Source organism: Myotis brandtii, unplaced genomic scaffold (assembly GCF_000412655.1).
Source record: "Myotis brandtii unplaced genomic scaffold, ASM41265v1 scaffold266, whole genome shotgun sequence".
In the NCBI taxonomy this organism is placed as follows: Eukaryota; Metazoa; Chordata; class Mammalia; order Chiroptera; family Vespertilionidae; genus Myotis; species Myotis brandtii.
In genome coordinates, this window is record NW_005360124.1 from 2,354,502 (window position 1) to 2,363,997 (window position 9,496).

Sequence of the window (9,496 nt, forward strand, 5' to 3'; positions counted from 1 at the left end):
GCACCAGGCTTCTATCCTATATAATAAAAGGGTAATATGCAAACTGACCCTAACAGCAGAAAGACTGGGAATGACTGGTCACTATGACACACACTGACCACCAGGGGGCAGACGCTCAATGCAGGAGCTGCCTCCTGGTGGTCAGTGCGCTCCCACAGGGGGAGCTCTGCTCAGCCACAAGCCAGGCTGACGGTTGCTAGTACAGCGGTGGTGGTGGTGGGAGCCTCTCCCGCCTCCTCAGCAGCACTAAGGGTGTCAGACTGCAGCTTAGGCCTGCTCCCCGCTGGCAAGTGGACATCCCCCGAGGGCTCCCGGGCTGCCAGAGGGATGTCTGACTGCCAGCTTGGGCCCGATCCCCCAGGGAGCGGGCCTAAGCCAGCAGGTGGACATCCTCCAAGGGGTCCCAGACTACAAGAGGGCACAGGCCGGGCTGAGGGACCCCCCAGAGTGCACAAATTTTTGTGCACTGGGCCTCTAGTTCTTTTATAAGTATAAAAATTGCCAAACTTTTGTTGTTACTTTCTAGCATAATTTCTTTTTTCTAGATAGGAAGAGTGGGAACCAGGCAAGGTATTTTTATACTGAGGGGTCAATCACCATTTAAAATTCCCATTACCTGGGTGTTGGGAAGCATCTGAACTAAGTCTATACGTTGCCCTGGACCATTTCCCAGCTAGCACCAGGTGTCACCAGGTGACTGGAAAATGACCAGAATGACCCAGGTTATAATCTTAATGGAATACATTAAATAATGATATTTTCTAAAATACCAAACAGACCTTTCTTTAAAAAAAATGTTATGAATAACTTCCTTGCATTTAAAATAAAAACCTTAGTTTTCAAATGCAACTCAAAGTAATCTATAATAATAAAAGCATAATATGCTAATTAGACTGGACGTCCTTCTGGACGACAACTTTCTGGATGAAGTCAGGGCTGCGAGGGTGGAGCCCCTTGCACGAATTTCGTGCATCAGGCCTCTAGTTATTTAATAATTAATTGGGAAGGAAATTGCTATTTTCACTACATGGTAAATAGCCTTTTGCTTTATCAAATAAATACATGAAAGCACTTTGAAAACTAAAGTATCATATTTATAATGGAATAAATATAGTAGGTTTTCTAGAGAATTGGGTTTCAAAATGAGATAACTTTTTAGTACATACGTGATTGTTTATTTTGTATATATCATAAAACTTTAAAACAAATTCTTAGAGTTTTAGTTCTATATGTCAGCAACAATAGAAATAACAGTATTCTCTGGGAAGTTTTTTTTTCTGGGAAGTCTTATGTGAATTCTATTCTCACAAGAAAATATCTCAAAGACTTGGCTGAGTATTTTTAGTCATAAGAAGTGCTTTATGACTTTCTTTGATTTATGAATAAAAGAATATGCCTGGCTGGCATGGTTTAGTGGTTGAGTGTGGACCTATGAATCAGAAGGTCACTGTTGGATTCCTGGTCAGAGCACATGCCTGGTTGTGGGCTACATCCCCAGTGTGGGGCGAATAGGAGGCAGCTGATCAATTATTCTTTCTCATCATTGATGTTTCTCTCTCTCCCACTCTGAAATTTAAAAAAAAAGAATATGTTTTAGTGGTTTTAAATACACATATATTATTAATTTCAGAGAGGAAGGGAGAGGGAGAGAGAGATGAAACATCAATGATGAGAGAGAGAGAATTACCAATTGGCTACCTTCTGCAGGCCCATGACTGGGGAATTGAGCCCACAACCTGGGCATATGCCTCAAATGGAATCAGGACCTCCTGGTTCATTGTTCAATGTTCAACCACTGAGCCATGCCAGGCAGACTTTAGAGGGTTTTTAACCATCAGTTTTTGGCTATTTGTTACTTATTTCTTTAGTAACAATTACATTTGTGAACCAAAAAGAATGGTTTCCATAAGTTAATTACTAAGATATTGAAAACTTTATTTTTCTCTCCTCAAGGAAATTGTAAAACAGTAAGTTGATTTTTTTGGTACGTGTATAGTTATGGGATCAAATTAACAGAAATGTCAGTCTTTGACAGTTGATTCTCTTAGCTACTATATACAAGAAGTATATTAATAGAATTAAATCTGACATTACCATGGTGGTCTCTCCTTTATAAGCATCCTGAGACAAGCTCATTCTCCTTAGTTTGCAAATATCTGCCAATATTAAGGAATAAGTTGTCACTTTATATCAAAGCATCCATGACTTGTATAGCCAAGAAATCAAAGAGAAAGCGAAGACTGTAAGAGTAATAGAACCTACAGTCCTAAGTATTCTACTGGATTGTGAACAAATAAATCTGAGAGGAACACTACTAATAACAGTTTTTCTGGAAGAAGTTACCTTCAGTAGTGCTGAGATCCTCTTAGTAAGATTTATTACAAAGTTCCCTATCTCCCATAAAGAGGGAAATTATATGTAAAGAACTAATTATGCCAGTTTAATTGTCCAGGTCCAAGTTGAGTTGTAAAAGTTCATTATATAGTCTAATACAAGTTCCTTACCAGATATATGATTTGCAAATATTTTCTCCCATCCTGTGGGTTGTCTTTTCACTTTAAAAAAAATATTTTCTTTTTTATTGATTTCAGAGAGGAAGAGAGAGGGAGAGAGAGAGAGACATGAGACATCTATGATGAGAGAGAATCATTGATCAGCTGCCTCCTACATGCCCCACACGGGGAATCAAACCCACAACCTGGGCATGTGTCTGACCAGGAATCAAACCATAGGTCAACTTCCTGGTGCATAGGTCAAAGCTCAACCACTGAGCAACAGTGGCCAGGCTTTACTTTTTTGATAGTGTCTTTTGCATTGCGAAAGTTTTTAAATTTGATGAAATCTTATTTTTTCTTTTGATGATTTGTACTTTAGTTGTCATATCTAAGAAACCATTACTTAATCTAATATCATGCAGATTTACATCTATATTTTCTTTTAAGAGTTTTATAGTTTTAGTTCTTATATTTATGTCTTGGGTCAACTTGGAGTTAATTTTATATATTAAGAATTAATTCTTCTTAGTATTAGTAGTATTAGTATCTACATCTTAGTATTACTGTGGAATAATTGATGGTCAGTATTAAATTTGGTGAATTAAGAACAATACTATAATTTTCCTTCTCACCATTAATTTTTTAAAGATATGCAATTTTTAATTTTTTTCAAGGTGACAATATCTGATTTCAGAGTCAAATAATTACAAGGCTCATAATAAACAGAAGGCCCTGCTCCATCTGTCATCACTGATAACTGCTTCCCAAAGGAAAACTGTTGTTCTGCTACTTAATTCCACATTTCTAAAGAGCACGTTTCCATTGCCATGTCTTAGTTTTTCAGTTTTAGCCATTTTATGCCATTTACTAATTTCTCATATGTTTATGTGACATTATTAAGTATTTATTATGTATATTTTAATGTCTATTATGTATTGTCCACCAAAGGAAAATTGTTCTGCTACTTAATTCCACATTTCTAAAGAGCACGTTTCCATTGCCATGTCTTAGTTTTTCAGTTTTAGCCATTTTATTATATTTACTAATTTCTCATATGTTTATGTGACATTATTAAGTATTTATTATGTATATTTTAATGTCTATTATGTATTGTCCACAAAATCTCATGTTATCATATCAGTCAGGAGAGGTTAATTATGCCACATTAACAAAATTCCACAAAACCCTCAGCAGACTGCAACAATAAAGGTTTACTTGTCATTCACACTGCATGCCCAGTGGCAGGTCAGCTTGTAGTTCTGCTCTATGGTGTCTTCACTCAGGACTCAGATGGCCAGAGGCAGCCCATCTTGTGGCAGGGGCAGAGACATGGCTCCTGAAGCTTCTGCCTGGAAGGGACACACTGAGTTGTGCCCCTATTTCATTGGCCACAGCAATTCACACTGCCAGGTCTGTCATCAATAGGGCAGGGAAGTATAATTCTCCTCTAGAGAGGCAACATCAAGTGTTCTTAAAACAATCATACAGTGTACCTGTAGTTTATAATCTCCTCTTTCTTGGGTTTGCTTAGTTTTCTTTATACCTATCATCATTTCATCTTTATATGTTCATAAGGTTCAAACACAGGCCATTGATCAGTTCTGATTTTTTTTCCCCTTGGAGACATCCCCTCTAGAGCCCTCGATCCTTTATCAGAACAAACTGGTTGCTCTAAAGACCTGCTACATAGCTGTCATCCTGGAACTTCCCTTCACTGTCATCCCAGGGGAGAGAGAGACAGAGAGACAGAGACAGAGAGAGAGACACATCAATGTGCGAGAGAAACATTGATCAGTTGCTTTCTGTAAGCACCCAGGGGATCGAACCTCCAACCTGGGTATGTGCCCTGACTGGGAATCAAACCCACCACCTTTTGGTGTATGGGATGATGCTCCAACCAACTGAGCCACACTGGCCAGGGCCCAGGAATTCTTTTTGTTTTTTTCTGTCAGAGCTCCTGTTTACCAGGCCCTATGTGTTTGTTTCTTAGTTTACACCCTTATTTTGGTGGAGTACTTCTCTCCTGTAGCTTCATTAGCATATGTGAGTTAAAACTTTTGAGAATTGTTTTCATTTTGACATCTTTTTCTGTTCTCTGCATTGGCTCTATTTCCTTGGTTTCTTCTCTTATTTCTATTTTCTTCCTTCATGAAAGAAAGAGGATTTCTTCAACTATCTGGTGGTCCTTGACTATACACCCACATTTAAGAATGAGATAATAAATAGTTGATTAGAGCCTCTGTTGATATGGGCAGGGCTTCACTATAAAGAGATAGGTGACAAGCCACATTCTCCATTATAAGACCCTCAAAGTCAATATTTGTAGGCCTTTTCTCTTGGACCAGCTACTTTTTCCCAAAGAGGAAGCTTAAGATCCCAGCATTCTAGCATCTGAATGAAGCTGGGGTTATGGCTTACAATTCAATATATACAACTTGATGCGGTGTTTACCTATGCCGCCATCTTGCTGGGTTTTCTGTTGACCTATTATGTATATTTTAATGTCTATTATGTATTGTCCACAAAATCTCATGTTATCATATCAGTCAGGAGAGGTTAATTATGCCACATTAACAAAATTCCACAAAACCCTCAGCAGACTGCAACAATAAAGGTTTACTTGTCATTCACACTGCATGCCCAGTGGCAGGTCAGCTTGTAGTTCTGCTCTATGGTGTCTTCACTCAGGACTCAGATGGCCAGAGGCAGCCCATCTTGTGGCAGGGGCAGAGACATGGCTCCTGAAGCTTCTGCCTGGAAGGGACACACTGAGTTGTGCCCCTATTTCATTGGCCACAGCAATTCACACTGCCAGGTCTGTCATCAATAGGGCAGGGAAGTATAATTCTCCTCTAGAGAGGCAACATCAAGTGTTCTTAAAACAATCATACAGTGTACCTGTAGTTTATAATCTCCTCTTTCTTGGGTTTGCTTAGTTTTCTTTATACCTATCATCATTTCATCTTTATATGTTCATAAGGTTCAAACACAGGCCATTGATCAGTTCTGATTTTTTTTCCCCTTGGAGACATCCCCTCTAGAGCCCTCGATCCTTTATCAGAACAAACTGGTTGCTCTAAAGACCTGCTACATAGCTGTCATCCTGGAACTTCCCTTCACTGTCATCCCAGGGGAGAGAGAGACAGAGAGACAGAGACAGAGAGAGAGACACATCAATGTGCGAGAGAAACATTGATCAGTTGCTTTCTGTAAGCACCCAGGGGATCGAACCTCCAACCTGGGTATGTGCCCTGACTGGGAATCAAACCCACCACCTTTTGGTGTATGGGATGATGCTCCAACCAACTGAGCCACACTGGCCAGGGCCCAGGAATTCTTTTTGTTTTTTTCTGTCAGAGCTCCTGTTTACCAGGCCCTATGTGTTTGTTTCTTAGTTTACACCCTTATTTTGGTGGAGTACTTCTCTCCTGTAGCTTCATTAGCATATGTGAGTTAAAACTTTTGAGAATTGTTTTCATTTTGACATCTTTTTCTGTTCTCTGCATTGGCTCTATTTCCTTGGTTTCTTCTCTTATTTCTATTTTCTTCCTTCATGAAAGAAAGAGGATTTCTTCAACTATCTGGTGGTCCTTGACTATACACCCACATTTAAGAATGAGATAATAAATAGTTGATTAGAGCCTCTGTTGATATGGGCAGGGCTTCACTATAAAGAGATAGGTGACAAGCCACATTCTCCATTATAAGACCCTCAAAGTCAATATTTGTAGGCCTTTTCTCTTGGACCAGCTACTTTTTCCCAAAGAGGAAGCTTAAGATCCCAGCATTCTAGCATCTGAATGAAGCTGGGGTTATGGCTTACAATTCAATATATACAACTTGATTAATTCAGCTTTTCTGTGGAGAGAGTCACCCCTGTCTTCAGCTCTGCCTGATGTCCAGGGGAATTCTGAGTCTGCCTCTCCAGAGAGGAACCCTCCCATCCTCTGCTGAGTTAAGGCAGCATGGAATGGAGTAGGGATTAGAGGGAATGAAGGATCTGACTTCTTTATAAAACTTTCATAATGAATTGTGGTTTGCAACCCACTCTACGTCTGCTTTCAGAGGTGTGGCAGTTCCAGTTTCAGACCTTTCCAGGATCTGTGATGTAAACAGGTTCACCTGGCTGGCTCTTCCTCCTCCCAAAAGCTTAGGTATTCCCTTTCGTGGTTTGGGTAAGTCAGTTATCACTCAACCATCTGCTTTCCATGTTCCCAAGTTTTGTCGACATCCTTGTTCAGCAGAAATCTCTCTTCCTATTTGCTTTGTCTTAATGTGTTTATACCTTTTTATTCCTTCACTGTCATTTTAGTGAGGTATCTGGAGTGGAGAAAAATGTGTGTTCAATGCACCATGTTTAACCAGAAGTCTCCTTACTTTTAGGTCCTAACATTATAGATGTAATGAAATTAACATATTTTTTAAGTAGGAAAAGTCCAAGTATACTTATAGGCAATTCCATAAGAATAAGTACAACAACAGAATAACTATAGCTAACTCTATTGAGTGCTTATATGTGCTAAGCAGTCTTTAAAAAAAATTTTAAATATGTTTTTCATTCATTTTTAGAGAGAGAGGAAGGGAGAGGGAGAGAGAAACATGGATCGGTTGCCTCCTATATGCGCCTTAATCAGGGACTGAACCTGAAACCTGGGTATATGCCCTGACCAGGAATTGAACCGGTGACCTTACAGTACACAGGATAATCTTTAATCAACTATGTCACACTGGCCAGGGCGTATGTGCTAAGCAGTCTTTAAGTGCTTATATGTATGATAAATATTACATTTTATCCGCACCATAACCCCATAGGATAGGTGCTTTGATTCAACCCCTTGCAGTCTGACATCAGAGTCTCTTTATACAATATGATACATCATTTTCTAAACTACAGGTAATCTTATTATTTTTAATGTCAGGTTTCTAGTCAATCCCTGTTTATTAAGTTATATCTAAAGTTTTCATGTAGATTTTGAACATTTACCAGACATCATTTGATGTGGCAAAGCTAGCATCACTTTTGACACATTTTTTGAAGGTAATCGTTGGAGGTAGAACAGAGTAGTCTATGACACATTTTAAAGCATAGTCATTTAAACTGGGAAGCCTGGCATGTGTTTGTTTTATAATACAGACATATGGGTACTTCCTCTTAAAGAAAGCAGTTACCATCTGCAATCTGAGAGGTCAAAGAGAAGCAATTAGAAACCCCACATTAGTACAATAAAACTTTAAAGTGCCTGTTTAAATGAAAACTCTTATCATCAAAGAGTGGAACATATTAAGTTACTGATGGCCTTGAACGCCCTAATTCAGATCATTTAACCCCTCATTCTTTGAAGATTTTAGTACCAGACTCATTATCACTCCCTCCAAGGCTATTCACCACTCCAAGGCTACTCTAACTCCAGTGGATAATTCTTTGTGATACCCCTTCCTGCCTCTCAGTTCCTTGACTACCACTCTGCAGATGATTTGTGCCCCCTGCTAATTGCAGCTTCCTACTTTCACAATCATTTCCTACACCTTGACATTACTGATAACTACAGCCCCTCTTCTAATTTTAATTTCAAGCCTCCGGCTCTCCAACCCATCTCTTATGTTTTCAGCTCATTCTCTAAATTTATATCTTGCTCACATAATAATCCAGAATGAGTGTTCCAGGTCAGAGGGCAGCTCTCCTTCATCCAGGCACCTTCTTTCTTGTGGCTCTGTCAATCTGGGCAGTTTGTAGTCACCTGCATAATCCATCTGGCAGAAAGAAAAAAAAAATGCATGAAGGAGGCACACTGGCCTGGCAATGGCAGACATCATTTCTGTTCACATTTCACTAGCAACAACTTAAAGCTTGACCATACCTAACTGAAAGAGAGGCTGAAAACACACACAAACAAACAAACAAACAAACAAACAAAAAAGACTGTGTGCCCAGGAAGGAGAATAAATTGTGATGGACAATTAGCGATCTGCCAAAATGATCTTGCTATTTCGCCGAGAAAATATAAATAACTAAAAAAGAACTACTTTGTTCTGCTATCAAATCCACAAACCTACTTCAATATGTCCTATATAGGTGAGCATGGAGCGGGGAGGGGATTAGATTTCTAGGCTGTCCCTGATCACAAAGGGGCAGTTTCCAAGCTTTCAATTAGAACATGGTCCTAGTAACTACACACTTAATCACAAAATTGAAACATACCTTCCTTTCTTGCACTTTTCAATCTCTGTGGAAGGAAACTCCTTCCTTCCCCTGCCTTTGTGAATGGCCAATTTACCTTGATTTGGAGATTTTGCATTATCTTAGTTCTCTTCCCTCTTTCTTTGCTGGCTTCTCATCTAGATTAGATCCCCCCTTTAAAAAAAACTTATTTGTTGTTGACACTGGCTTCTCTCATCTAGGTCAGAACTTCTCAAACTTTAATGTGATACAAATCACTTGGGGTTCTTGTTAAGATTCAGCAAGTCTGGGGTGGGGAAGGCTGAGATTTCTAACAAACTCCCTGGTGATGCTATTGCCTCTGGGCTATGTAACCAGGTTCTAAAGAGGATGTTCTCTAAGATTCTGCCCTTCGTTTTATTCTTTTTGTCACAGTGATATAACTGTAGGCTGATAACTTCCCTATTTTCTAGTTCAATCCTCTTTCATATATATATGCACACACATATTTTTTTTTTTATTTCAGAGAGGAAGGAAGAGGGAGAGAGGGATAGAAACATCGATGATGAGAGAGAATCACTGATTGGCTGCCTCCTGCATACCCTCTACTGGGGATCGAACCCACAACCCTGGCATGTGCCCTGACGGGGAATCAAACCTTGACCTCCTGGTTCATAGGTCCACACTCAACCACTGAACCATGCCGGCCAGGTGTCTCTTTCCCATATTTTAAAACCTTTTTATTTAACTTCTTAGTGTCCACCTCTATCTGGCTGACTTTCAAACCTTTAAAATGGCCAAATCTAAATGAACAAAATAGATCCAGAGACATAGAAACATAGAA

The 9,496-nt window shown here is 39.4% G+C and overlaps 2 long non-coding RNA genes across 2 annotated transcripts in view; both read right to left on the reverse strand.

Annotated features, from left to right (window-relative positions):
• LOC106726445 overlaps positions 1–3,838 on the reverse strand; it is a 35,137-nt gene extending 31,299 nt beyond the window's left edge. The window contains exon 1 of the long non-coding RNA XR_001362520.1: positions 3,711–3,838. This is a non-coding gene — a long non-coding RNA (uncharacterized LOC106726445). The remainder of the gene's footprint in view (positions 1–3,710) is intronic.
• A 1,283-nt stretch (positions 3,839–5,121) lies between these two features.
• The window catches only part of LOC102241343, a 6,045-nt gene continuing 1,670 nt past the window's right edge, over positions 5,122–9,496 (reverse strand). The window contains exons 2-3 of the long non-coding RNA XR_001362519.1: positions 8,134–8,246; positions 5,122–5,249 (exon numbers count right to left, since the gene is read on the reverse strand). This is a non-coding gene — a long non-coding RNA (uncharacterized LOC102241343). The remainder of the gene's footprint in view (positions 5,250–8,133; positions 8,247–9,496) is intronic.